Source organism: Haemaphysalis longicornis, unplaced genomic scaffold, assembly GCF_048455015.1.
Source record: "Haemaphysalis longicornis isolate Haplotype H1 unplaced genomic scaffold, Haemaphysalis longicornis Haplotype H1 scaffold_37, whole genome shotgun sequence".
NCBI lineage: Eukaryota > Metazoa > Arthropoda > Arachnida > Ixodida > Ixodidae > Haemaphysalis > Haemaphysalis longicornis.
This window is the reverse complement of record NW_027526355.1, coordinates 2533014-2560200: the sequence shown is the minus strand read 5'-3', so window position 1 is coordinate 2560200 and position 27187 is coordinate 2533014. Positions and strand designations below refer to the sequence as shown.

The window sequence follows — 27187 nt, the reverse complement described above, 5'->3', positions numbered from 1 at the left end:
GACCACTGCCACCCGCTTAGAACAACCGTCCAGTTCTGCCGACTGCGCAGAGGAGTCGGCCGTCGGCCGGACATCTGTGCACACCAGACCAACAACACATCTGTATCGGCTCCAAAACTCCTCCCCCCCCTGATGACCATCGAAGCTCAAGCCATTGCAAGCTGAGTGATCTTCCCTACATCACTGCTTCCCAGGGCTACCACCACCCCTGATTTTAAAGCCTCCCGTGATTAGGAGAAATCATTCAATGCAGCCCGACAGACCCACAACAAATCAGGCCCGCAACACGAAACCTGAGAGGAGGTCACAGGGAGTTCGTCAGGTTCCCACTGCTCAACCTTTTCCTTCCCTTCCCTCCGAGAAATCAACCCGTTATACCCCCACTACCGTTACACATACTACACCTGCAACGTTAGCGTCATCGGCAATAGAGAGATTCCTTACAGAACTACGCAATAAAAACGCGATGCTTCTATGAAGCATAGAAGCCCTGGAACGAGAATCACGCACTCGTAGTAACGATCGCATTTGCCAGCTCGAAGGCGACGTTCAAGCTGAAGAATGTAGGCGCTCATCACCACCGTCAGCTCCTCCCCCACCAATCACTACTGCTGAAGAGGTTTAGGCACTCATTGTCCGTAAAATACAATCAGATCTTGTTCAAGTAAACCGAACACCTGCCACTACTACCCAACCAAGCGTCGAGCTCGGTGAAACTATCACGGCATGAATGACAGCCACGAAGCAATGCAGCTCTCCTATCACGTAGATGCCTTAATCACTTCCTCACCGCCTTGACCACCTTCAATTCGAATAACCCAAAAACACCAGAAGGCATCAAATCGGCCAGAGAAGGGACAAGCAATTTTCTGCTTAACCCCCATCCCGATTTCTAACGCCTCCATGGTTGCCAAACTGCAATGACATTGTCACTATTTTCTCAGTAAACGCAATTAACTCACCAAACCCCTCACCAACGCTGAGAGGCTACGAAGCATGCACACAAGAGCCGAGCCACCGCAGTGCCACGCTCCCATCGTAATACTCTCATATTGCCTCGTCCACAGCTCATAGCTTCCTGGAAATTCTGCTCTTCGATCCGAAGAACACAAGCCTGTTTATTCTCAACATCTCTACAGAACTGCAACCCACTTCCTCACCGCCATCGATCACATCATCCACAAAGCAATTCGTAACTCTCGCCCCACTCTTCTCATTGTTTTAATAGATTTTAAAGCTCCGCAACCCGCCCAAGATTGTCACCAAGACCCCAAGAAAGAAACCACCTTGCTCAACGCCAGTCAGCAGCACGTTCTCATTCTCTGCAACAACCGAACCCCTCGTACACGGCTGGGAAATAGTTTATGACGAGATACAAGCCACGACCTCACCTTTTCGTATATTTTCTAGCTGGAATGGCAATGCCGTAAAGACATATTAGGCGGCCATAATATTAGCCGTATCACTACCCAGCCTTACAGTAAATCCTCGCATTGGTCAAGCCACACTCACGGGCTGAGAATCCTGAACCCCTCCCAGATAATACCAGCAACCTGAAAGAATGTAATTCGCAATCAATCGCTGCTGTAAAGAATCATTCCAAGACAACCCCTCTTCAGGTGGACAATCCCTCAGTTTACTCCCATCTTTTTCATCTATTCGGGGCTCGGCGGGGCTTCATTCGTAGATGGCGTAAGCAGAAAAAACATCTATCTCTGAACTGTTTAATTGCTTCCTTCACTCAACAACCCGCTATTTACGCTTTTCTTGTGGTTTTTATCATCACGGAAATCCCAACAAATCACAACGGCCAACTCACCAGACTCCCTTTACCACCACGGGCCGACACGTGCTTCAGGCCGTTGGCTACCTGACTCCACCTGATTGAAAAGCCCTTTAACGCATACCATCTTCAACCGGTCCAACATAACTGTATCTAAAATTACTAAGAATATCTACCTAGAATTCAATCAAAGTTTTGCAAGACTCTCTCATCTTAAACATCAACGATCCCAATTCCAATTCCAATTCCACCCCGATACTCGCTATACTAGCGGCGCCCACTGCACCTTACACCCGACCAATGATCTGGTGGCTGTCTACTCAAAGGGCACACCTCTCATCTCCCTCCCGACTCCGTCCATATCAACAGCCTCCCTCTATATCAACACATTAACTCTCATTACCCATCACCGCTACGACTAGCTCGGAATACCTTACAAGAAGTTTCGCACATCTCCAGCAAGCCCGAAGTAACAATAACGTGAACGCATCTGAGTTTGCCCCTTACGCATTCCACAGCAATCAATGGCATCATACTCAACACAATGGAAGCAAACTCTACATCGTCTCGATCACTGCACACTCGTTCATCGAGGGAAACGAGACTGTTCAGGCTGCGGCCCGTGCCCTTCAACCCCCGGTTCAGAACCCACGGCCCATCCTTATGCACCTCCCGCTGTTCCATCACGCTACCACGACATCCTCCACAATTATCGCAACATTCTCTTACCCTTACTTCAACCACACCCTCAACTAACCGAAGAGGAAGCGATTATTTTGGCGTCTACAACAAACAAACATGTGTTACAATGCACGCATCCTCACATATTTCTTCTACCGAATGCCCCCTCACCTGTAACTTCTTCCTCTCTCTTATTACTACCTACCACATCGTGTAGGCCGGTCCAAGCACCTGATCACTCACTCGAAATCCCAATCTTCTCCGAGCAGTGGGAAGGCTTGCTGACCAGATTATTGTATTCACAAGTGCCAGCACATCAGTCAAGGCCCAAATGTACGTGGATGAGGCGATCGGACCCTACCGAGTGACGGCTCCTCAACCATCGTTTTCTCTCATAAATATTTCTCCCTTATGGTAAACCATGCCATTTTAACCATTGCACTCCAACCATCTTAGCCGTCACGTTTCTTTCCTTTACCAGGTATAGTGGCTACCTGCCAGTATTTTTGTTCCCCAGAACAATCCGTATTTCGTCACCGTAATTACGATCCCCTCCTCTTAATGCCCTTCACTCTGTCATGGGTACGAGTGGTGGCGGGAGTCATGCAACCTGCCACTCACATGTCGCTCAGTCTTGTTGGTTGCGTCCCTTGGGCCGCTTTCTGATCTAGCCTCTTTAATGCTGTTCTGCCGCAGGTAGCGCTAACAGAGTAACACTAAAATTAGGAGAGCTAGAAGGAGACAGAGAGTATAAGGCCTAAGAAGTTCACAAAAAAGTAAGACGAACAGCGAAATAAATTGTGCCAAGTACATAAAAACACAGTTACCAATTTTGACATGGCTTCTAGGGAGAAGCTTCCACAGCTTTGTAAGTTCATTCCCCGCTGTGAGCACTTCAATATAAGTCGGCTTTTATCTTCTGACGGCAGATTTGTTCGTTAACGGGAGATTATTGATGTTTGAGTAAATAATCTTATTGAGTAATCTGATAACAACTTTGGGTGGGGAAGTTGAAGCTTTAACCAATAACTGTTTGGCAGTGCAGTAAACAGAACAGCGACGCCGGGTTTTGGCCAACTGGGTCATGTGATTCTAATTAAAAGTACAGCCGATGTGGAGACAAAGTATCATAAAAAATATATTTTACAGTGCAGCTGATTGTAGAGGGTGAAAATACAGAAAGTGTGTACCATACTGGTCGATTCTTTTTGAAGTTGTGTTCATAGCAGTGCCGGTGGGAATTCTGAGACTTAAACTTACAATTTCCAATCGCAAACTCCAAGACATTTCTGTAGGTTGAGGTAAGATACGTAGTTGATATGTTCATCGTGAGGTTGTAACAGTGTCTGTAAAAAAGCGGAAAAATTATTAAATGGTTCGTTAAAGACAGAGAGAGGACACAATGGCTAAGGCGTCTTCTTGAACGGACTTACAGTACACATTCCCCCCGAGGGAGTAAACGTAGAATCACATCCCAAGATTTACGTTTGGGCCATGTTATCTGCATCGATACGCAGGAGCGGTTGTCGTTTTCATTGAAGTTCAAATACTTAACGTATATACGTTCTCTCACATGTCTCATCTGTCCAGAGAAAGAGAGTTACTAATGCAGTTTCACATCGTGAGGAATGAAATTCATGTACAGTAAAAGGGATGTAGTTAAAATAATAAATAAATTTATTTGAGATCTATTACACGGAATTTCACGGACAATTTTCAGAAGTCTTGAAGAATATTTTAAAAACGTTTTTGTTACCTCTTTTTATGTGAAATGAAACGGATACTCTGCAGTTAACTGAAATGGCCTTTAGTAAGCGCGTAAAGTACATCATTGGTTTGTCGTTACATCCTATAAATTTTCATATCTTTCAGCAACCATACAACTTAAACGGAATTAGAATCGGGTAAGTAGTTGCAAATACTGCAAGGATGTGAGCTCACTACATTAGTGATTCAATGGCTTCAGAAAACTCTTGGGCATTTACCTTGCTGCCGTAGTTGGAAGGAGAAAAGTTGAGATCACAATCTGCCGAGCTGAACCGTCGCGTGTGCATTTTTTTTCGCTCATCTTTAGACGAGAATTATGGCGACAGGGCGACTGGCTGCAACTCTGGCGCCACTGTCTCCAAACTCGGCATTCTCCGCGTTACCTGTTCCAAGCACGCCCCGGGAAGTTCACCGGTCACTGGGCACGCATCAGGTTAACTATTACAGTTAAACCTGGATATAATGAAGTGTACAAAATTCGCAAGTTTTTGTTACACCCAGTTATTCATTAAATTCAGGCTTCGAGTTAAGGCTCGCGTGAATTAAAGAAGAACGAAACCGAAATGCTATAGATATCAGTGATTGTGACCTTACTCTTAAGGATTTATTTCACAGTGAAAAACGGCGTGATTCGCGCCTTCTTCTTTCACACAAACTTAGTCATTGTATGGCACTCTGAAGACGCGAGGTGACTTACCCCAGTACAAGAACAACCTAAACATAACGTATACCTTTTGACAATTTTCGGTGCCTTAACCCGTTTTATGGACAAAACGTGTGATGAAAGGATGGCTTCTCGCAAACTTGATGCCCTTTTCCTCTCTCGTACTTCCGGAGAGAGTGCCAGCTGGGATACCGTACCGGGAGGAGACGTTCTTTCTCGCCAGCGGAGACGGTATTTAAAATTGTGACCTTTTCTTGAAACGACAAAACGTGCCGCTTTCTAGCACCATAACTCATCACCCACCAATGGACACCACAGATAGCAGTGGAGACTTGTGACTACACGTCTACAGGCAGGCCTAGAACCTATGGGACAGGGTACTGACACCGAAAACGCACCCTACTTTGCGCGGATGGGGAAGTTCGCTAAATTATTTATTTTTCCAAGCGAGTTTTCAGAAAAAGTACAAATAACAATGCCTCATCAGGGTGGCGAACTGGTTACATTAAGGTTAACCGTGGAAATGCCTTTTCTACATAGAGGTCGCAAACACACCGGTTTTACTGGGGCTGGCAATGGGGAATTGAAAAAGTTCGGTAAATCTAGGAATTCGTTACATAGAGGTTCGTTACATCCAGGCTCAGCTGTATTCCATTTCTGTCGTGGTGCTAGGTAAATGTGGGGGAAGGTGAGAATAGACTTTATTGAGCCAAAGATGCTGGCGCAAGTATAGCGCCAAATGGGGTGGGGCCCTCTTCACGGGCTCTGTATGCTGTTCGGGCCTCCAGGCCCCTGGCGATCAGTAGGATATAAGCCCGATTGCTTGAACAAACTATGTTATTGGCAGTCTTATTCGCAGTCTAGCCTTTTCCACGGACTTATACAAATTCAAAAATAACCACATACTAGTGCACTTTCCAGCAAGTGCACAGGCGAGATTAGACCTCTGTCTTATGAAAGCCGACACGCACAGCACGTCTCTAGACATGCACGGGAAGCAGGAGCTTTAGCGGAAAGCGGGAAACACGCCGAAAAACAGCTTGTTTCTGCCGCCGGCGTTCGGCAAGCGTTTATTTTGAACCATAATAAGATAAATTCAATCAACGTAATCATCAGGTGGCGTATTCGGCCCTGTCACGAATACGTTACAATGCTCCGCTATCCTTGATTGGCCACTCACTCGACCGGGCGACCTGGCACCGTAAGAACAAAGTCATAAACAAAGGTCATCTGCAATGAATCGTGTGGCCGAGAAAACCACTGGGCAGACGCGAAAAGCGCCCACATTGTTTCACGCTGTCGCAACACGAGTGTTTGTTTTAGCCTCACCGTGAAATAGAAAGTTGCGATTCCCCTTCACGTTAATCGTTGGAGAGTCAGATGCCACGAGCACTCCAGCGGCTCACGCCTCCTAGAACGGCGACACGATCGCAATAACCCGCTGCCTATCGAGGGCTGCAAATGTAAACAATTGCGGTGTAGAATATAGCTGAATTTTGATGCAGTCAAAGCTGGATGTAACGAAGTTGACATAAGTTCGAATTTTTTTGTTGCATCCGGGATTTCGTTATATGCTGGTTTCGAGTTAAGGTTTGCTGGAATGATGCAGAAACAAAGCCAAATGTTATACACCAGAGAGAGTGAACTCGCTCTAAATAATATTTTTCAAAGCGAAAGAATGCATAATTTGCGCTTCCTGCCTTCGCACGAGCATTGGCACTACACTCGGCTGTAAAGAGGCAAGCTCAACGACCCCCGTGTTAACAATAGTAACGTAAGTATCACTTTCGCCTCTTGACACTTGTAGGCGCCGTAATGCGTTACAAGAACAGAACTTATACTGACACGGTGCCTTTTTGCGAACTTCTTGCTCTTTACCACACTCCAGATTGCTCACAGGGTGCAAGGTGGGATACGGTACGAGACGGCAACATTCTTGTTTGTCGGGAAATTAGACGGCATTTAAAATTGCGCAATTTTTGTGAAAGGACCAACTTTTCGTTTTATGCCAGCAGCACTCATCACAGACGAATGGATACCACAAATAGAGACTCGCGCCTACGCGCCTACCACCTCAAAACTTGTTTGGAACCGAAACCACACTCACACGTGGAAACGCACAGCAGTTTGCGGTGCGGGCAGAAAACACGTGAAGCTAGTTACTCTTTCTAGCTGGTGAGGTGTCACGCTACACAAGCAAAACCAGAACTCACTGGCACGTTAGCCACGGGATCGTCCTATCCCCTCCATTCATCATAAATGACATACTTCATCACGATGACGAATTTTGTGTTTGGGCGCTTCGAAACGTTTTAATTGCTGCTGGCGCCTTACGCTAGTGCTAGTATTTGGTAAATTCGGTAAACATTCCAATTGCTCAAGCAGAATCGTAATGAAACGGCAAATCCAAAGAGTCAAGCCCCGGAACTGCCATGTTTGAAGGTACTGAAGGAAATACATGACGTCTGGGCAGTTTCAATTGAAAAACGGTATTTCATTTAACGCTCACGGCAAAAAGCATTGCAGTATGAAAACGCTTTGCTCTTGTGGACACATTTTTTAGCACGCTGCAGCTCCATTATGAACGTTTAATTGTTGTTTCTAAGGGGTTCTGAGTAATAGGAATTATTTTGTATAAAGAAATACTTGCTCCTTTCATGCCGTGCCGCTATTCCGAAACCAGTGCACCGACATACTACATAGCAGCCGACGCCTAATTCACACCGTGCGCACGGCCGCCCAATGTCAACTCAGGACAACTATCAGGCCGCAGAGGATCATTCCGGGCTAACTTAGACGTGAGGGAGCAAAAAAAAAACGCTACCCAAAAAACAAGCACAAGTCCATATTGCGAAGGGAAATAAAAACGTAGATTGGGTGGCGTCGTCGCTGCGGCATGACACTAGGTGGGCCTGCGGCTTTTGGCAGTTGCGTCTTCCGACTCTTTCAACCGTCTTTTTCGACAACCTTTCCAACGGCGCCAATCTCCGCTGAACAGGCATTTGTTCGACGCCGATGGCCGGGCGGCCTCCACTCGGCATTATTTACCGCTTCTATGGATGCGACCCTCGATTTTACTGCATGGATGGTGGACCCGTATGATTAAATGACCGACCACATCGGCATAAATATGTGAACAAGGCTGCTTTGAAGAGCCCTATTCAAAGCCGTATAGATTTCTTATTTAGTCTAATTATTTGTGTTATAAGTTTCCGGAAAGCACCGTATAGCCTAATTCGCGGTTCAATCTTATTGACAGCCTTTTCCCAAGATGTAAGACGCTACAAAGAATTTTACAAGACAGCGGATGAGGCAATAAATGAGAACGCGATAAGGCTGTAAATACGCCTGCTCCAAGCAGTACGTCATATTCACAAACGTATGTAGTGGTCCATCATTTTATCATGAAGGTCAACACCCATGCAGTGAAAAGCGAGCGAAGAAGCCGTAGAAGTGGCAAACGACGCCCGGTGGCGGCCGCCTGACCTTTGGCTTCGAAGCAATGCCTGTTTATCGGATATCTAAGCCACTGGAAAGACCGTCAGTGACTGTATGGAGAGATTCAGAGCACGCCACCGCCGGAAGAAGTAAGGCCTATTTACTTTGGCGAGGCAGCTATGGCTGCAGACAACTAGTGCTTTTGAATTTCACTGTGCGCTATGGGCGTGTGCTTTTTTCCCCGGATAGCACGGCACTTTTTCTCCATCACGTCCAACAAAGATGGAGAGGAATGATCGTCTGCGGCCCGATATTTGTCCCCAGTAGGCATCGGGCGGCCGAGCGTGCGGTATGATTGTGTGATCGTCTGCTAAGCCGGGTATTGGTGCAGCGGTTACAAAACTGAGGCACGGAAAGGACGGAACAAGTATTTTTATATAAAATAATGCCCATTGCTAAGAAACCCTCAAAAACAACAATTAGGGGTTCATAATGAAGCTGCAGTGTGAAACCAAATTGTATACACAGCAGCACAACGTTTCAGGCAGCAATGCTTATGCCCTCGAGGGGTAAATAAAATCGCATTTACGAAGAGAAACTGCGCAGACTTCGCGTCTTTCCTCCAGTCTCGTCAAAAGTGGGAGTTACGGAGCTTCACAGTATGGGTTTGTGCTTGTATTCCACACTGTGGTCGAGCAATTCGAATGTTTTGCTCGTAAAAGCATGCATGAGATTGTCACGAGACACATATAGCGGGAATGTCCCATACTGTGCTTAGGCAGGAGACGACGAAGACGACGATGTGGCTGTGGCCTTGCGCGTGCCATCTTATGGGCGCCATGTACATTCTGTATATAGATCTCTTCACCCCATCCTATTGTTCGTCTCATCTTGGTCCTGTCGCAATGTAACATTTTCGTGGACGGTGTGGTGTCTTCTTCCCCATCTTGGCCTCTTCATCGCATCGTCGGCCTGGGCGAAACCGTTGATAGAATGTGAGCCGTGTCGTAGAGCCCCAGCCCACTGCAAACAGCGTTCGACGGCGCCCCCGCCCCGTGACCTCAGCCCAAGAGCAGCCGATCAAGACCAGCCGTTACAAGCCGAGCCGAGACCAGACCCACCGAAGATGACGCGTCCCCAGCCCTCTAGAACGACGTGGTTCCAGTTCCTCAGACGGTCCGCTTCTGGCTTCAAGACATCGCTGTTGCGGGGCCAGGTATCATCACGTGCATCATCATCGGTGGCGGCAGGCACATCTTCACGGTATGTTTTCATCGTATTGCCCATCCGCATAACAATCTTCACCTCGCCACGGCTTCGACCGGGATGGTCGCCCTCAACCAAGGGGGTGATGTCGCAGGACATATATAGCCGGACAATGTCTCATACTGCGTGGGCCTAGGCAGGAGACGACGAAGACGACGAAGTGGCTTTATCCTTGCGCGTGCTGTCGTATGGCCACACTGTATACTCTTTAAATAGACCGCTTCACCCCATCCCATCATTCGTCTCATCTGTGCCCTGTCGCCCGGTAACAATATCAACATTTGGGTATATTCTACACCCCAAAGCTCGCTGGATAGGCCCTGGGGTATTGCGATCGTGTCACCGTTCCAGGCGGCGTGAGCCCTGGAGCGGTCGTTGCATCCTAGTCTACGTTAGAACCGTGGTTTGGGATAGTTTCAGTATCCTAGTCTAAGACGATGAACCTGCAGGTAATTCATGGCCAGACTACAAGTGAGAGTCGGGTTGCGACGACGCGAGACAAGGTAATTGCGTTTCGCGGCTGCCCAGCTGGTGTCTCGGCGACACTCTTCGTACCAGACGATCTTTGTTTTCGACTTCGATCTTACGGAGCCGGAGTACAAAAGCCATGGGGCCCGGCCGTTTGAGATGGGCAAGCAAGGATGAAGGAGCATTTCAACTAACCTATTCGTGACAGGGCCCAAATACACTGCCGGATGGTCAACGTTTATTTAATTTATGCTGTCATATTTCGAAATAAAGGCCGTCACATATCGACGGCAACAAGCAGTTTTGCGGCGTATTACCCACTTTTTCCTAGAGGGCCATCCCGTCCGCCCGTAGGGACGTGTGATCCTTCATACTTAAATAAAAATGCTCTCTAACCTGGCCCTGTGATTTCGGGAAAAGGCCCTATATTACTGATACACTTTCTGTGGCAATGAAGAAAAAGTTACGAGGAGGGGGTAGCTGAGTGCTTTGAGTTACATTCGGATAAATTGCTTTCGGATAAATTGCTTTCGTTTTCGGATAAATTGCTTTCGGTTTCAATTTGACGTGAAAGATGTGCATTTACAAGAGGCCTCTTATTAGCATGAGCTCCGTAGTTGAGTGCGCTGAACCATGATCACCGAGCATGCAGACATACTGGTGGTTCTTTCTACGTTTCATTTGTTTCTCAATTAACACAAGCCAACAAAGTGACTGGTAGATGATACCGTCCAACCCAGTATCATCTCTAAATGACATGAATCATTCTAGCGCTGCAGTTTTGAGAGCATGCATGAATATATACACTCTTCTGGGATGAAAATGGGCAGCGCCATGAATACGTGATGAGCCCGTAAATAGGGTGGGCACGTCTATACCGAAAGGGGAGTACGTACACATAACGGCGCAAAGTCAAACCCCAATTAGGTCCCATTGAAGGGTGAAACCGTGGTACTGCTGTACACTCGTCCTTGCGTAAATGCAGGTTGTCTTCCAGATGCCAATGGGAGCCGTCTTATGCTTTGGAAACTTCACTCTACCAATCAGAACCTCCGCCTTGAGCTGTGCGACAGTACTCTTGCTTACACCAACAAGCTGGCTGACCGAACGAAATCCGGATACGACGGAAAGTCCCGGTTGCGCCAGTATCACTTGGGCGCATACGTTACACACCAAATGCATCGTTTCCTTCGACAGCTTTTGGTTCTTACGTTTCTCTAATATCCAATGCGGCGAATAAAGTGGCGAGATACCGGAGGGAATAAAGCTGCCATCGACGACGACGTCATGTTTTTTTTATTTTTTAGAGAATAAGAGAACCTATGCGAGGCTTCCGCCGGTAGGGGGGAGCCAGACAGAGCGTCAGCGTCTGAATGCTTCCGGCCAGAACTGTACATCACACGGATGTCATGCTCTTGAAGTCGCAGGGCCCAGCGACCAAGGCGGCTAGACGCGTATTTGAGTGACGACAAACAACACAATGCGTGGTGGTCTGTCACAACGTCAAAAGGACGGCCGTACAATATGGTCGAAATTTTGCAAGCGCCCATACGATGGCCAAGCACTCCTTTTCCGTGACTGAATAATTGAACTCGGCTTTTGTGAGCGTACGACCGGCATAAGCGACGACATAATCGTCAAAACCAGCTTTTCGTTGGGCAAGCACTGCACCGATTCCGGCGCCGCTGGCATCCGTGTGGATTTCTGTTGGCGGTCGGGTCAAAGTGTCGCAAAATAGGCGGGAAAGTAAGGAGTCGCCGTAACTTTGCGAAGGCTTCATCGCCATTCCTTGATCAAGCGCCAATACCACTTTCCTTGCCGAGAAGCGCCGTCAAGGGCGCAATTATGGCGGCAAAGTTGCGAATCAAGCGGCGGAAATATGAACATAGCCCAATAAAGCTCCGTAGGGCCTTCATGGTGGTCGGTTTAGGGAACTCGGTGACCTCGCGAAGTTTGGTGGCGTCGGGAAGAATTCCCTGCTTCCACACAACGTGGCCCAGTATGGTCAACTTTCGGGCGAGCAAAGTGGCATTTCTTCATGTTGAGTTGCAATCTGGCATTGGCAAGGCAAGTCAAAACCTACTCGAGGCGCCTCAAATGAGTGTCGAAGTCGGGACAAGAAACGACTATGTCATCGAGATAACAGAGACACGTTTTCCACTTTAGGCCAAGCAAAATGGTGTCCATCATCCTCTCGAACGTGGCAGGAGCGTTGCACAGGCGAAAGGGTAAAACGTAAAATTCATACAGGCCATCAGGAGGGATGAACGCCATTTTCGCGCGATCGACCTCCGGCATGGGTACCTGCCAATGTCCATACCGCAGATCAAGGGAAGGAAAACACTCGGGGCCTTGTAAACTGTCAAGGGCATCGTCGATTTGTGGAAAAAATACGTACCCTTCCGCGTGATGCTGTTCAGATGGCGATAATCTACACAAGCACCACGGGAGACGCCCAGAGACTATTGGAGGTCCGAATTACTGCCCGCTTGAGTTCACTTCTTCGTCAATAGTGCTGCGCTCCTTCGGCGACACACGGCACGGTGGTTGGCGCAGTGGTGCATGCGAGCCGGTGTCAATGGAGTGAGCAACTGCAGATGTTCAGCCCAGCGGTACCATTGCGCCGTCAAAAGAAGAGCGGAACCGATGTAGCAGAGCGAGGAGCCTCACTCGTTGGTCTGATCTGACGCAGGATAGATCGAAGCGCCAATGTCCGGAGGCGACAGGTCTGGTGCTGCCGGGTCAGGACTCGGTCCAGCCTCATTATCGATGAATAAGTTGTCGTTATGTGTGATCAGAATGTTTCCTTAAAAAATAACCTAGGCCAAGTATTGTCAAACTTTTCGGTAATTGCTTATTCCTTCATCCGATTGAGCGTATACCTGTTGTGGTGGTATGTGGTGTGTGTATATATTGGCGAAGTGTCTCTGTCTTAGTTCTTCGAGTGACTTGCGTTCAATTAGGATATGGAGTCGCGAAAGGTCTCCTACACATTTGCACATATTGGTTGTGGTGTTTCATTCAAAAGATATGCTGCGTGCCATGTGTGCACCCTATTCTTAAACGACAAAGGGTAGCTTCTACTGGCCAGTGTAGTTTTTTGTTATGTGTCTGACTATTATGAAGTTTGTATGTTGTTTTGGTGTCCCAGTGTTTCTGCCAGCTTTCGCGGAGTTGTAAAAGTAATGCGCAGGCATAATGTCCACATTTCTACGAAGAGCAGCGGCAGCTTCCTAGCTATCAACAGCCTCATTTCCGGCTATTCTGCAACAACCAGGGTCCCAGAAGACTGTAATTTTGAGCCCCATGCAATATGCTGACATGATAGTATTTAGTAGCGAATTGAAGACTGCTTTCTTATGGGGCTTCACTTACAACGTGGCTGTCACCACGCTGAGAGAATCAGAGTATATGACCGACCAAACTCTTTTGTTTAGTATTATGTGTTCGATTGCCAGTGCGATGACTGATGTGAGGGTTAGGAGTTTGAACCGCAGAGGTTCGGTCCGAGTACGGCACACGAGACCGCAGAATTTGTTTTGGAGGCATCTGTGAGAACTCTGTACACTGATATTTATGCTGAAGATTTAAAAAGTGCTTTTGAAGCAAGGAAGTAGCTGCTTTGTTTTTGTTTATGCCTGTGAAAGACCTATCGCAAGCTACGGGCGATAGCTTCCATGGGGCTATAACGTAGGTTAAAGAGGTTTTGTAGGTGTCTTTGAAAGATATGTCGAAGTTGGATGCTAAGGTGTTTGCTGTTATTGCATAGGGCTGTGGAAGTGACGGACGCTTTACGAACAAATGTACAGTGGATGTGTCATGAATTAAGATATTTGATGGGTGCGTTATGACACGTTGTCCGTACAGCATATAACAACGATGTGTAGGCACACTGATCTTCCAATGGCCGCATTTCAGATTCCACATACAAGCTTTCGTTTCGCGCTTGTACAAAGGGAACCCGTCGCCAACCGTAGGCCTAAATGATAGACAGGATTCAGTAGTCTCAGAGCAACATTTGAGGCCGATAGATACACTAGGCTACCATAATGAAGCCTCGATCTGGCGAGGCTGTTGAAAATTTTCAATAAGCATTCTCTGTCCGAGCCATATGACTTACGTGACAGAATATTTAGAATATTTACAGCTTTCATGCATTGTCTTCGTAGCTTTTTGTGTAAGGATTAAAGAGTTATTTTTCATTCAGCTGCACTTCAAAAAATTTGTGTTGACGCGATGGGCCTCCCTTCATGAGCCCGCATTCCTAGTAGCTTAGAAAAAAGCGCGCGGCTGCTTTTTTCAACTTAAAACCATTGGCAATTGCCCGCCTTGAGAAGCTGTTAAACAGCTCAAGACACCTCCCCGAGGTGCGTCATTTTCTTGGATGAACGCGCGTGATAAGACGTGGCCCATTCTCACTCGGAATGTTCTGTGGGTCGACAGCCTTCTATCACATTTAGCATACTGCCCTAGACTCCGAATGAACAAAGTTCGAGGAGAATGCCGTAACGCCACGTAGTATAGTGGCCCTTTTCTAGATCAAAGAATATAGTGTCACAATGTTGTTTATGCACCAAGGCGTCCCGTGCGTATGTATGCCTCAAAGGCCACAAGGGCATCAGTTGTACGCCTTCCCCAACGAAACCCGCGTGTCTAAAATGCCGTTATGCTCTAAACAATAAACAGGTCGTCTGTTTATTATTTTCTCCAAAAGCTTGCATAAACACCTTGTTAATGCAATTGGCCTGCAGCTGTCAGGTAAGCAGGTCTCCTTTCCTTCTTTTATTATTGAAACAATGAATTCTTTCCAAGATTTATAAAGGCATCCTGGCATGTTTTATTGAATCAGAAAAGTATATCTTCTTTAGTGACTTTATGAACGTGTTTTATCATTTCATAAGTGACGTTGCCGGCCCCTGGAACAGTTTTTCCACAGGCGGAAAGTGCAACACCAACCTAATGTTTGGTGAACGAGCAGTTTTAACCCATGCGATCTGCTTTTTTGCGCAGAGGTGGCTGTGCCATTAGGTTTTTATGTTCCAAGAATGGTGCGTTGTGGTGACCAGAACTAGAGACAAAGAGTTGCCCAGGGGCGCGAGCTTGATCTTGAAGCGCGTTTCCAACTGTGCTAACAAGTGGTAGGCTGCACATGCCTCTTCCTTAAAGTGCACTAATTATTTTTTCCAAACTTGTGGGTATCAGTGTATGAGTTGATGGAAGAAAAAAATCTTTGCGAACTATCAGTTTTCGCCTGTAGTCTAATCCCGCGGCATTTTGCCTTGACACACTTGATTGCAACCAGATTTTCAGTTCTTTGATACCTTTTGATGCTGCCCAGGCTAATTTCTTCTTTACGAGCTATATTGCACGTCTCGTTCCAGCAAGGCCTCGGTTTGTTATTGTTTCTACCGGAGATTTGGGTAATTGAGGAAGGTGCTGCGTATATATGTGTGCAGTAATCATCATCACCATGATCACCAGCATATCTACGCCCACTGCAGGGCAAAGGCCGCTTCCATTGCGCCCTGATCGGAAGCGGGAATCACGGCGGATTATTTTCTAGACTTTGATTTTTTTTCCGGTACCCAGTAAAAATAACAATCACTTCATTCGGGTCTATCAAGCACCTTGAAGTAACTCAATAGCCCTGGCAATAAGGAGTGCATTTGTCATGTGTGTTCTTACAGAATCCCTCGTCCCATATATATATATATATATATATATATATATATATATATATATATATATATATATATATATATATATATATATATAAGAAAACTTTGAACAAGGTAAAAGCACGATTGTTGCCAACGTTTCAGCAAAGAGACTTGCTTTCGTTAGGGCAATCTCTCGCCTGGCTGGCAGGCTTTATATAGGGGAGAACCGTAGTTTGGAGAACCGTAGTTCGCAAAACCTCCTATGGTATCCATGGCCAGAAGATCATATGGTTGTTCAGCTGGTGGTAGCAACTCCAAAGATCCGAAACGCTTGGTCTTCGTCTTCTTGCAGCGCTGACAAGTGTCACAGTGGCGAATGTATTTTGAGACGTTGGTGATGATGTCAGGCCAATAATATTGTGGAGACAAAAGTCGCAATGTCTTCTTGACTCCAACGTGACCAAAAGCGTCATGAGCCTTCTGAAGAAGAGAAGATCGCAGAGCGGCAGGAACGTAGACTTTTCGAATCCCTCTACGCGTCACTATGGCCATTCCGTTCTCAATGACGTGCTTGCAAGGCGGTTTGTCGTTGGGATGATCTTGCAGTTGCTCAGCTGATAGAAGCTGAATAATCGGGTTTCGCGATAGTGCATCAGCTTCGATGTTGTCAGTGCCCTTTTGGTGCTCGATATTGACATCGTACATGGAGAGCTTCAAGGACCATCGAAACAGACGGCCTTGCGGATTCTTGATGTTTTTAAGCCACTGTAGCGAAGCGTGATCGGTAACCACCGTAAAAGGTTTTCCATGCAGATAGCAGTGCCATTTGTCGATAGCGTCAACAATTGCCAAGCATTCAAGCTCTGTGATGGCGTAATTGACTTCGTGCTTGAGCAGCTTGCGTGAGTTGTATGCAACTGGGTGCTCCCGGCCTTCTTCATCAGCCTGCTTCAAAACGGCGCCGATACCTTTGCTGGACGCATCACAGTACAGCACACAAGGTTTGGAGGCATCGTAGATGGCAAAAACCGGCTCTTCCGTGACACATTTCTTCAGCTTAGCGAAAGCCAGTTGGCAGTCAGAGTCCCACTTCCACGTAGCGTCTTTGCTGAGGAGGCACGTCAGTGGATGGGCAATTTCACTGAAGTGAGCAATGTACCGACGGTAAACATTCACGGTACCAAGAAAACGCTGCATCTCTTTCGGGCGCGATGGTGTGGGAAAACGCAAAATCGCCTCCACGTTGCTTCGTTTCGGAGTGACTGCGCCATTTGAAACCCTGTGTTCCAGGTACTCAATGGATGTTTGTGGGAACTGACATTTCTTCATTTTGAGCATGACGCATTCGCTTTTAAAAGCGTTTAGAACGGCATCGAGATGCTTCAGATGGTCAGAAAACGTGTCAGAATACACCACAATATCATCGAAGCAGTTCGTAACGTGCGCTAAGCGGTGTTTTGCTAGGATGGACTTGACAGCCCGCTCAAAAGTGGCTGGGGCGTTACGGTGACCGAAAGGCATAACAAGCCATTCGTAGTGACTGGTACGTGTCACAAAGGCGGTTTTCGGAATGTCTTCCGGGTGCATCTTGACGTGCCAGTAACCCGAAGTGATGTCTAATGTTGAAAAGCACGTCGATTTCCCGGGAGAGTCTAGAACGTCGTCAATGCGAGGGATGGGTTGGTAATCGGGCACCGTCACTGCGTTCAGCTTGCGGTAATTTATGCAGAAACGTGTGCGCCCTTCTCCCTTTTTCTCTGCCAGAAGTGCCGGGGCAGCGTACGGAGACGTAGACAGCCGTATTACACCTTGTGTGAGAAGGTCGCTGACTTGTCTGTCCATTTGGACGCTATCGGCTGCTGAACATCGATAAGGAGCCCTGCTGATGGGGATGTTGTTTGTGACGGGAATGCGATGCATCTCGCTACTGATACACCCAATGTCAGTTTGTGATTTTGAAAAAATGTTCTCATACTTGTGGAGAAGTTGCTTAACTGCAGACCTCTGAGTTTCATTTAGGTGGCCCAAATCGGAAGCTTGAGGTTCCTGTACACAAGCATTTTTCTCAGCCGCGTAACGGACTTGTGGGCGTTGAGAGTGGAGGACATCATGTCCTTGGCGTAGGGTCATGGTGTCGAGGTCTAGAAACAAGTTGAAGAGGCAGGCGCTTGTCCAAGCCAAGAATTAGATTGCTCTTCATTCCTTGCAGAACGTGCGCTTCTATTTCCTTGGTGATTTTTCCGATTTGTACTTTTAGATTGACGCGACCCAAAGTTTTGGTAGGTGATGTTACTTGATCTACAGTGATGCATGAATCTCTCATTATTTGCAGGTGAAGGGTTGTCAGCACTGCTTCGCTGATATAGGTAATTGTGGCTCCGGTATCAAGAGTAGCGCTGACTGGGCGGCCGTTAATGAGTTCATCAAAGTGAATTAACATAGCTTTGGTTCGCCCTCCTCGTTTCCCTGCTTGGTAGCGAGGGCGGAAATGCTTCCGCGTCGTGGGCATTCATTGTGCGAGTGCATCTGTCGTGGCAAGCCGGACATGGCGCCATGCCTGCATTCGGACATGGGTGCTTGGCCCGGCGTATTAGGCGGACGCTGATGGGAATTGCTGCTCGGTGCATTGATCTGTGCGTGTCGACCTGGTGGAACGCTGTGCGACTTAGCTCGGTTCATAGCAGCCTCTACTCTAAGCGCAGTTAAAAGCCACGCTGCTGGGGTGGATGGAGTAAGCCAAGCAAGAGCCATTTCCATTTCAGCAGGGAGGCCGTCGATGAGCCCTGATATAACGTGCGCATCCTTTAGTTCACCAAGGCGTCCCAGACACATTTTTTCATCGTAATACTCCTTGATGCTCTGGCCCAATTTCAGGCGGCATTGAATGAACTGACGGAATGGATCCGCGATGGCGCTTGCGAACCGTTCGGTCATGCATGCAACGATGTCCTCCCAAGCTGTGCCAGTGTCAAACACCTCGGTAAGGTACCAGCGGAAGGCCTCACCTTCAAGGTAATCGGAGAAATTCAACAACTTGTCTCGCTCGGTCCATGCAGCGGCCGCAGTCTTCACCTCGAAGAGTCGGAGCCACTTGCCAAAGGGAACTTCGTCGCTTGCTCCCGAGTACTAGGGGATGGTGATGGCTTTCTTGGGTGTTGTCATGATGCGGGGTTGCGCGGTAAATCCTGTCGGGGTAGTGTAACGCAGGAGACATGGCGTCCGTCGAAACAACGCCTTTATTAACAACTTCTTCTTCATCATCCACCCTATCGCACCGCACCGTCTCTTGGTGGCTAATCTCCCATTCTGGCCAACTGCCCTGCACAATCCATCTGCGGGACGTCACACACACATACACACACACACACACACACACACACACACACACACACACACATGTATATATATATATATATATATATATATATATTTACAGTTTGGAAGTGAGGGGCTTGTTAGGAAATACAGAAAGAAACGCCGGCAGTCTACAACGCCAAAGAAGGCATAGGGGAATGTTTAGACTATTTTTTACCGTTAGTGACATTACATTATTTTTTTATTATATTGTATATATATATATATATAAATATATATATATATATATATTATATATATATATATATATATATATATATATATATATATATATATATATATATATATATATATATATATATATATATATATATATATATATATAACCTAAAGATACGGGACGAGACGCTCAGTAAGGACACATGTCAAGGTTGCAGTCGTCATCGTCATTGCCAGTGCTATTCGGCTGTTTGCGAAATATTTAATAGTGCCGAATGACGTGTGTTTGTCGTGTTTCTTTGATACAGTGATAAAATAAGCGAAAATATAGGTCGAGAAAAAATCCGCCGGTTTTGCCGGGAGCGGGAGTCGAACCCACATCTCCGGATAACGCGCGCGGCACGGCTAGGTCAGCTCGTATACCCCCCAGGTAACCAATAATTGCGCCACTAGCGCCAATTTGTCCCCTAGTGCTTGGTAGGCCAAACTGTCAAATAAAAAAAACAACAAAAAATCAATGATGCTGCTATGGCAACGGCTTTATTGAGGCGCGAGGAGGAAACGCCGTGCCACTTATCGTCTGATATGGGCTGAGCGAGCGCGACTGTCTTTGTGTGCCGCAAGCGTGAAAAAACACCGCTTGAATATAGCTTTTAAGATTGGGCTGCTGCTGCACATCTTGCTTTCGACAGCTTTCAGTTCTAATTTGCTTGGACTCTCTTGGGCTGATTTGCACGTGCACAAAACATTTGTTTGGATATCTTTCTTAGTTGCATATGCGCGGGCCAGCAGGCCCCGAAACGTGACAATTTTGTTTGGGGCAGAAAAAGTAGCAGGCGGTAAATATGGTGTATTCACTGATTTTATTAGCAACGTATCACAAGCGAAGTTCAATACATGCCACAATAGCACAGAGCTGTGTATCTCAAATAGTAAGTACAAATGTCCTCATTCTGTGTTGGTTACACAAATATCAGAGACATTTTCGTACAATTAATCGTATACAGAAAATTGCTGCAGAGGTCACCGAGTTCATTCGCTGTGCACTATGCAGTTCTACAGAAATGATGTTTCATACAAACACGCGTTTGTGAATAATAAAATGATTATGAGATGAGATGACCAGCTCATTACGCCACCACTACCAACCGCTCCAATTTCTTATTCTGGTAAATTTGCTAGCCCAAACAACGTTTTATACCTGGCGAATTTTCGGCGTAATGTCGCCATACGTCGCACCTAGCAAATGGAAGAAATACCACCATGGATATCAACAAACAGCACGTAAAAGCGAAACAAATATTGAGAATACAAACAGGTACAAAAAATGTGTCCTGGCAAAGGTTGAAAAGCGAAGCGCAGCTCGGCCGATGCGCAGGTAACTCGAACTTCTCGTAACACGGAATGCAAGCGGCCAGCTGCCACTTTGGGGGCCTTTTTGGGGGCCTTTAGGGTGTATAATGTATTATAATTGCATTACAATGTAATATATTATGTATTATTATAATGTAATGTATTATTATTTGGGGGGCCTTTATCGTGTCAATAAGCATTCAAAGATGCTAATGTCGCTATAAGAAACTGATCGTCGGAACGCTCTAAAGCCAAACCGATTCGTCGATAAAGCATTTAAGCACCTTGGGCAAACAGAATTTCCAAGATTTTCTGTGGTGGAAGGAAAATGGAGACCAACGGCTCACCAAACCGATAGCCAAGCGACATTTCCGTCTGCGTGTCTGCTGGCATCAATCCGCTCCTAAGAAACTGTCGACAAGTAGGTTCACAGGCTTACAACATTACTGACGAACACGTTGTACCGAACAAAAAGAAATTCACTGTAACGCAACAGGAGACGATTTTTCGGTTCTCCCCGCAGCTTTCGTGATAAGGATAGCGCTCATTGCTTCTTCATAACTTTGACTGAATAAAAACTGTGCTGACCTGCCGTCCGCTCCGAAGCGGAAAAATTTTGTGGTGCTATTCCTTCCCAAATTGTGGCACCGCACAGCATCGAAGCACGCGTTGGGTCCTTTTTACAGTTTCTCTGACATTTTGAGCTCGTTCGCACTCGCAGACACCAAAATTTTCACCTTCAAGGCATACTACAAAATTTCTACACGTGCAAACACTGAAAGCGGCAGGTGCAGGATGGCAACAGAAGAGATAAGAGCAAAAGCGCCGCCCATCGGCGCAACGAATGAAGTGAATAAAAAAATAAATCGGGTGCCAAATAAGGAAACAACCAAGAACACGTTTTATTTGTACACATAATGTAATCACTTTACTTCATTGCTGCATACGTTGAAAAGATAAAGCCACATATGCAAAAGTTACTGAATTTTCACTTGGCTACCAGCGTCATGGCGGCACTTAATGTTGCGATACCAAAACTAGCCGAAGTGTCCGGCCCCTCCGTGCGGTGCACTGACCAATTATGCTATCCCGCAGCGGCTCCTCTTTCGACTTTACCGCGATGGTTTATATTTACAAGTGCTCTGAGGACGGTCAACTAGCGCCGCCCCTCGACCACCGCGGGAGACGTGAAACGTCTTTTGTCCCAGCGGCCGCCACGTAAGACGTGGTCGGAGGTCGAAGTTAGCAATTGGAATATCCGAACTGCTGGAACCAGAGCCTTCGCAATGCATGTAGCAGAACAGAAAGATACGGGACTCGGTAAGGACACATATCAAGGTTGCAGTCGTCATTGCCAGTGCCATTCGGGTGTTTCCGAAATATTCAATAGTGCGGAATGACGTGCGTTTGTCATGTTTCTTTGAGACAGTGGCAAAATAAGCGAAAATATAGGTCGAGTAAAAATCCGCCGTTTTTTCCGGGAGCGGGAGTCGAACACACATCTCCGCATAACGCGGGCGGTGCACTGACCAATTATGCTATCTCTTTTTTTCTCTTTATTGCAATATTTCAGTACAAAACAAGCACCATCAAACAAAAAACTGCAACAATAAAACTGCTAGTCATCACCTTGCCAGCAGAAAAACGATTAAAATTGTTTGAGGTTGGCCAGTGTTTTCATCACAGGCAACCACTCTGGATGCTCAGGCCTAGCCCTCCACACTTCAATCATCATACGCATTGAATCCCCGAAATATTCTCTTGACCATTTAGCGTAAACGTCCCTATGGCCTATGGCCATGCGGGATTTCCAAATTGCATGTAGGGCCAGGACCATCACGAGGTCGTAAGGTACTTCGTCGCCCTCAATCGGTAAAAACCTAATGCCGTGAGCGTCCAGGGGGAAATCTTTTTTGTGTCCGCTGAAGCACGTCCCAAAAGAAGACCCCGTTCCAGCAGTCCAAAAACACGTGTTCTACAGTCTCGTGTTTTCTGCACGGGTAGCAGTCCACCCCACCCGGCAAAAACATTCCCTTTTCTTTCTGCCACGTTTTCACATCACGGACGCCCGAGTGAAGTTTAAAGAAAAATTCCCCCGCATTACCCCGAGGGGGAGAATGTGAAAGTGCGAATGCACGGTTGTCGGCCCGCTTGCGGCGCTTGCGCTCGGCCCCCGCAGCCTACCGCCTCGCCGCCTTCTCTTCCATCTCTTCCATCGGGTTTGTAGTATCACGTGTACACCACGCAGTTATCAAGCCGCTATAACGCCGCTGAGTCGCCAACGCACGCCGCTGACGACGTAGTTTGAATGCGTTAAAGATATAAGGCGCGTTACTCACACTGATATCAGCGTGGCTTCCGTGGCTTAGTCGGTAGCGCGTCGCGCTGCGGCCGCAAAGTCCTCGGATCGAAACCTGGCGCCAGATGCTGTTTCTTTTATAATTATAGAGGAGCACTGCGGACGCCGCCGACGCCGCCGCCGCCGCCGGCGGTGGATGGTTTGGGGTCGCTTATAAAGTGCATTCGCACTTAAAAACGTCTTAACCCATGGGCCAATCGCCAGCGATCTATACAATGGAACGGGAAGTACGGAATCAACGAGGTCATTATACAATCTTTTACGCATCACACAAGATAAGTACTCTAGCGTGAAGCGTGCACGCAAAAACTTGGTGGCTTGTACCACCTCACGGAAGTGGCTTTTTGTTGCGCCAAAATAAAAAGAAGCTGACGTTACAACAAAATCACGAAGCGCTCTAGCCAACTTCACCTGACACACAGTGCGCAAAAAGGGGTCCTTCACATCCGGAAGAAACAAAAAACGATTTACCACTTGACGCAAAAACGGATGCGATAATGACAGTCCACGAAGATGCACGCGCCGAAACAGGTTCGTACGGCTGGTTCTTTCCCATGGCGACTCCCAAATCAACACAGCAAAAACTCGGTGCAAGGCCTCTGCTTGTGCCCGCGAACAATGCAACACCTGTAGAACGTACCACAGTTTCCTAATTAAAAACACATTACACACTGAGGCCCTCGAAAATAGTGAAAGTCCGCTACCCTTCCATTTCCCGGCCTTTTTACGCAATTCGACTGTTTGACTGCGCCAATAAGGGTCGCTGTCTACATAGTTCTCGAGGGGCACTCCCAAGTACTTAACCGGCGTCGGCTGCCAGCTGATACAATCGAAAACACTAGGCGTACTGTCCCACTGGCCATTCCAGAAGCCTAGACATGTCTGCCAATTAACGCTACTGGCACTGTACTTACAAAATCTTTTTGAGGTGTTTACAGCTATGCTTATGCTTCCCCTATAAACAAAAAAGAGAGCAATGTCGTCAGCGTAATCTAACACCCGCACTTCACACGACTGATGTTTAAACCCTTTGACGTCTTCGCTCCTGGGTACACTTAAACGAAACGCTTCGATGTACAAACAAAAACGCAACGGAGACAATGTGCAACCCTGACGAACAGCACGTTGAACAGGAACGGGTGCGCGGATGGTTTGTTAATAACAAACCTAGTATAACACTCAGTGTACGCTATGCGCACACCATTAAGAAAAACAGATTGATTTGATTGATTGTGGGCGTTTAACGCGCCGACGGAATGCAGGCGATGAGGCGCGCCGTAGTGGAGGGCTCCGGATTAATTTTGAACACCTGGGGATCTTTGACGTGCGCCGAAATCTCGTACGCACGGGCGTTTTTGCTTTTCGCCTCCATCAGAAAAGCGGCCGCGGCGGCCGGGAATCGAACACGCGACCTCGTGCTCAGCAGCGCAACGCCTTAGCCACTCAGCCACCGCGCGGGTTTAAGAATAACAGAACCAACATTCACGTGTTCCAACATATTTAACAAACGTTCGTGCGACATCTGATCGAAAGCTTTAGCCATGCCTACCTAAAGCATTGCCAAAGTCCCTTGCATGGCGTCACAACACTCGAGAACACTTCGGGCAGTATGAATATTTGTAACTATCGACCGCCCTTTGATCCCGCACGTTTGACGCGGCCATACCACGTCCTTTATGACAGTCTGTAAGCGGATAGCCAATATTTTCATTAAAACCTTACAGTCGACATTTGTAAGACTAATAGGACGATACCCAGGGATCCGCCTGTTTCGCAACGTCCCCCGATTTCGGTATAAGCACAGTGTGCGACACGAGAAAAGAAGGTGGCAGCATACCTTTGTGGTACGCCTCAGAGTAAACTTTACATAAAACCGGGCTGATGTCACCCTTAAACGCCTCGTAGAAAGCGGCGCTCAGGCCATCAGGGCCCGGGGTCTTCCCTGGTCTCAACTCGTCGATAGCGCCGCGTATCTCTTCCACTGTAATATCTCTTTCGAGATGCGCCTTAACTACCTCGTCTAAGCACGGTAACAAAGACGTAAACTCTTCTCTAAACTTGACGGCATCGACAGGATGACAAGAAAACAAGTTTTTATAGAAGTCCAACTATATTAGCCTGGCCACTATAAACCACACCTTCGGCTTCAATTCCCACTATCGCATTTCTGCGAGCATACTTTTTTTCCGCGATGAACGCTCTTTTAGTCGGCGCTTCCCTGTTCAAAACTCATTCAGCTCTTGCGCGCACAAGCGCACCCTCATACTTCTCTTTATTTGTTACTTCGAGCTGCGCTTTTAATCCTCTAATCTCATCCTTCAACACCCCGGGCGATTCCCACTCTTCCGTAACGTAAACGCCCAGGGTACATCGTAACCTGGCTTCTCTTTGCTTCTCGTCGTATTTGATTGCGGATGATCTTTCAATGGCCTTTACCTTAACTTTTTGTTTGAAGAACTCCCAATTGAGCGTAAAGTTAACGTTTTCTTCTCCACCGAAAAACGTCCGTGCGCATGGGTTAACGGCCTCAGTGAAAAGTTCATCCCGCAGCAGCTTGTTATTAAGCTTCCAAAGCCCCCAACAGAACGCGTTGCCTGGTTTTGCAATTCTACCAACGGTTACGGTCACAAGGCAGTGATCGCTGAAGGAAACAGGGGACACTCGGTAGCTATCAAACTCCGGCAGAATCTCTGACGAAACATACACTCTGTCGAGACGCGCATGACTACTGCCCTGGAAGTGTGTATAGCGAGCGGTGCCGATACTGCCAAGGCTATCGCCAACATCTTCCAGCGCAAAGTCAGCGACGATATCAGTTAAAACTATCGTACTAGCATCGCGGAACCTTGTCGAGCTACTTTTGTCTTGCGCGGAACATACGCAATTAATGTCGCCAAGTAAAATAACAAGCCCCTCCGTATCGCAAAACCCGCCAACATCCTCAAAAGAACCTTTCCTTTCCGCTGCCTTTTTGGGCGCGTACACACAGATTAAGCGCCATTCGCTTGACGATAAAACAAAAAACAAAAACGCACACAACAAAACGCCCACAATTGGACGCGGTGACGGTCTCTAGGGTTGACCCTAAACTCCTTCGTACCAACAGGGCAACGCCGGCAGACATCCCGACCGCCGGAGCCACGCACACGCCATACCTCGACGCAAACGGGCGCACCATATATACGATCTGTCTGCTCCTCTTTCTCAACCTTCGTTTCTTGTACCGCCACTATATCCAGGTCCTGTTCGGTCACTAAACGATATAACTGATACTGCCGTCTCCTGTCAGCAAGCCCCCTGACATTCAGCGTGGCAATACGGATTGGCGTGTTTAAATACACCAGGTTAAGAGAGAAAACAAACAGACCCCAAAACATCTACGCTGGTACATTTGAAAAAGAAAAAAAAATACCGTAAAACGACGAAAACAACCCCCCCCCCCCCCCCAGAAAAAAAAACAGCTCCAACTTGAGCCCGTTGAGAGAGCTCTTCACTTGACGCTCGTACATACAAAACACCCCGAACCCCCGCCCTGGCACGAAGGAAGAACTCTTCGACACCTAACAAACCCCCCCCCCAAAAAAACGCGCAATGACCGCAAGGAAAACCCTTCGACACCCGACACAGAACCAAAAACTCACTTAATGCAACTAACGAGCTTAAGCCCATCCCTAGAACACGCCCTGTACTTTCCTTACTTTTCAACAACACACAAAGACAATTTAAAAATACTTTTAGCAGTCCGAAAGCGGAGGCAAGCATGGCGTTCTTACGAATTCTTTGTTGCCGTGCGTCCTCTGTCGTAGGGCGTGTGAAGCTTCGGCTTGAAGCTCGAGCGCCGCGACGTAGGTCCACACTCACCGACCCCAGTGCTACAGAGCCGTCCCCCCTCCACGTTGCCCTACACTGTCTTCACGCTGCTGCTTGGCCACAGACTGGTCCTGGTCGCCAGTTTTCAAGTCGACGCGCTGTTGGGGGGCGGGGGTTTTCAACGCCGGAAACTGACCCGCCACGCTCACCGGGCTCTCACCGTCGCCGTCGTACGTCAGCTAGTCTCCTTCGTTGGCCCTTTGCGCAGGTAGCACTACGACGGCGACCGACTCCTTCACCTCAGCGCTCTTTCAGGCGGCGCGTCCTCCGTCACCTAAGGTCCCTCTAAGGACCTCACCATCACCGGGTCTCCGCCGCCCCCTGCTGCAGCCGCCTCGGCCTCC

The 27187-nt window shown here is 47.5% G+C and overlaps 1 long non-coding RNA gene across 1 annotated transcript in view; it reads right to left on the bottom strand.

The window, feature by feature from the left end:
• Positions 1 to 27187, bottom strand: part of LOC144177993 (uncharacterized) — a 140723-nt gene that overhangs the window by 67652 nt on the left and 45884 nt on the right. Inside the window, exons 2-3 of the long non-coding RNA XR_013323907.1 lie at positions 3898 to 4046; positions 3725 to 3810 (exon numbers count right to left, since the gene is read on the bottom strand). This is a non-coding gene — a long non-coding RNA (uncharacterized LOC144177993). The remainder of the gene's footprint in view (positions 1 to 3724; positions 3811 to 3897; positions 4047 to 27187) is intronic.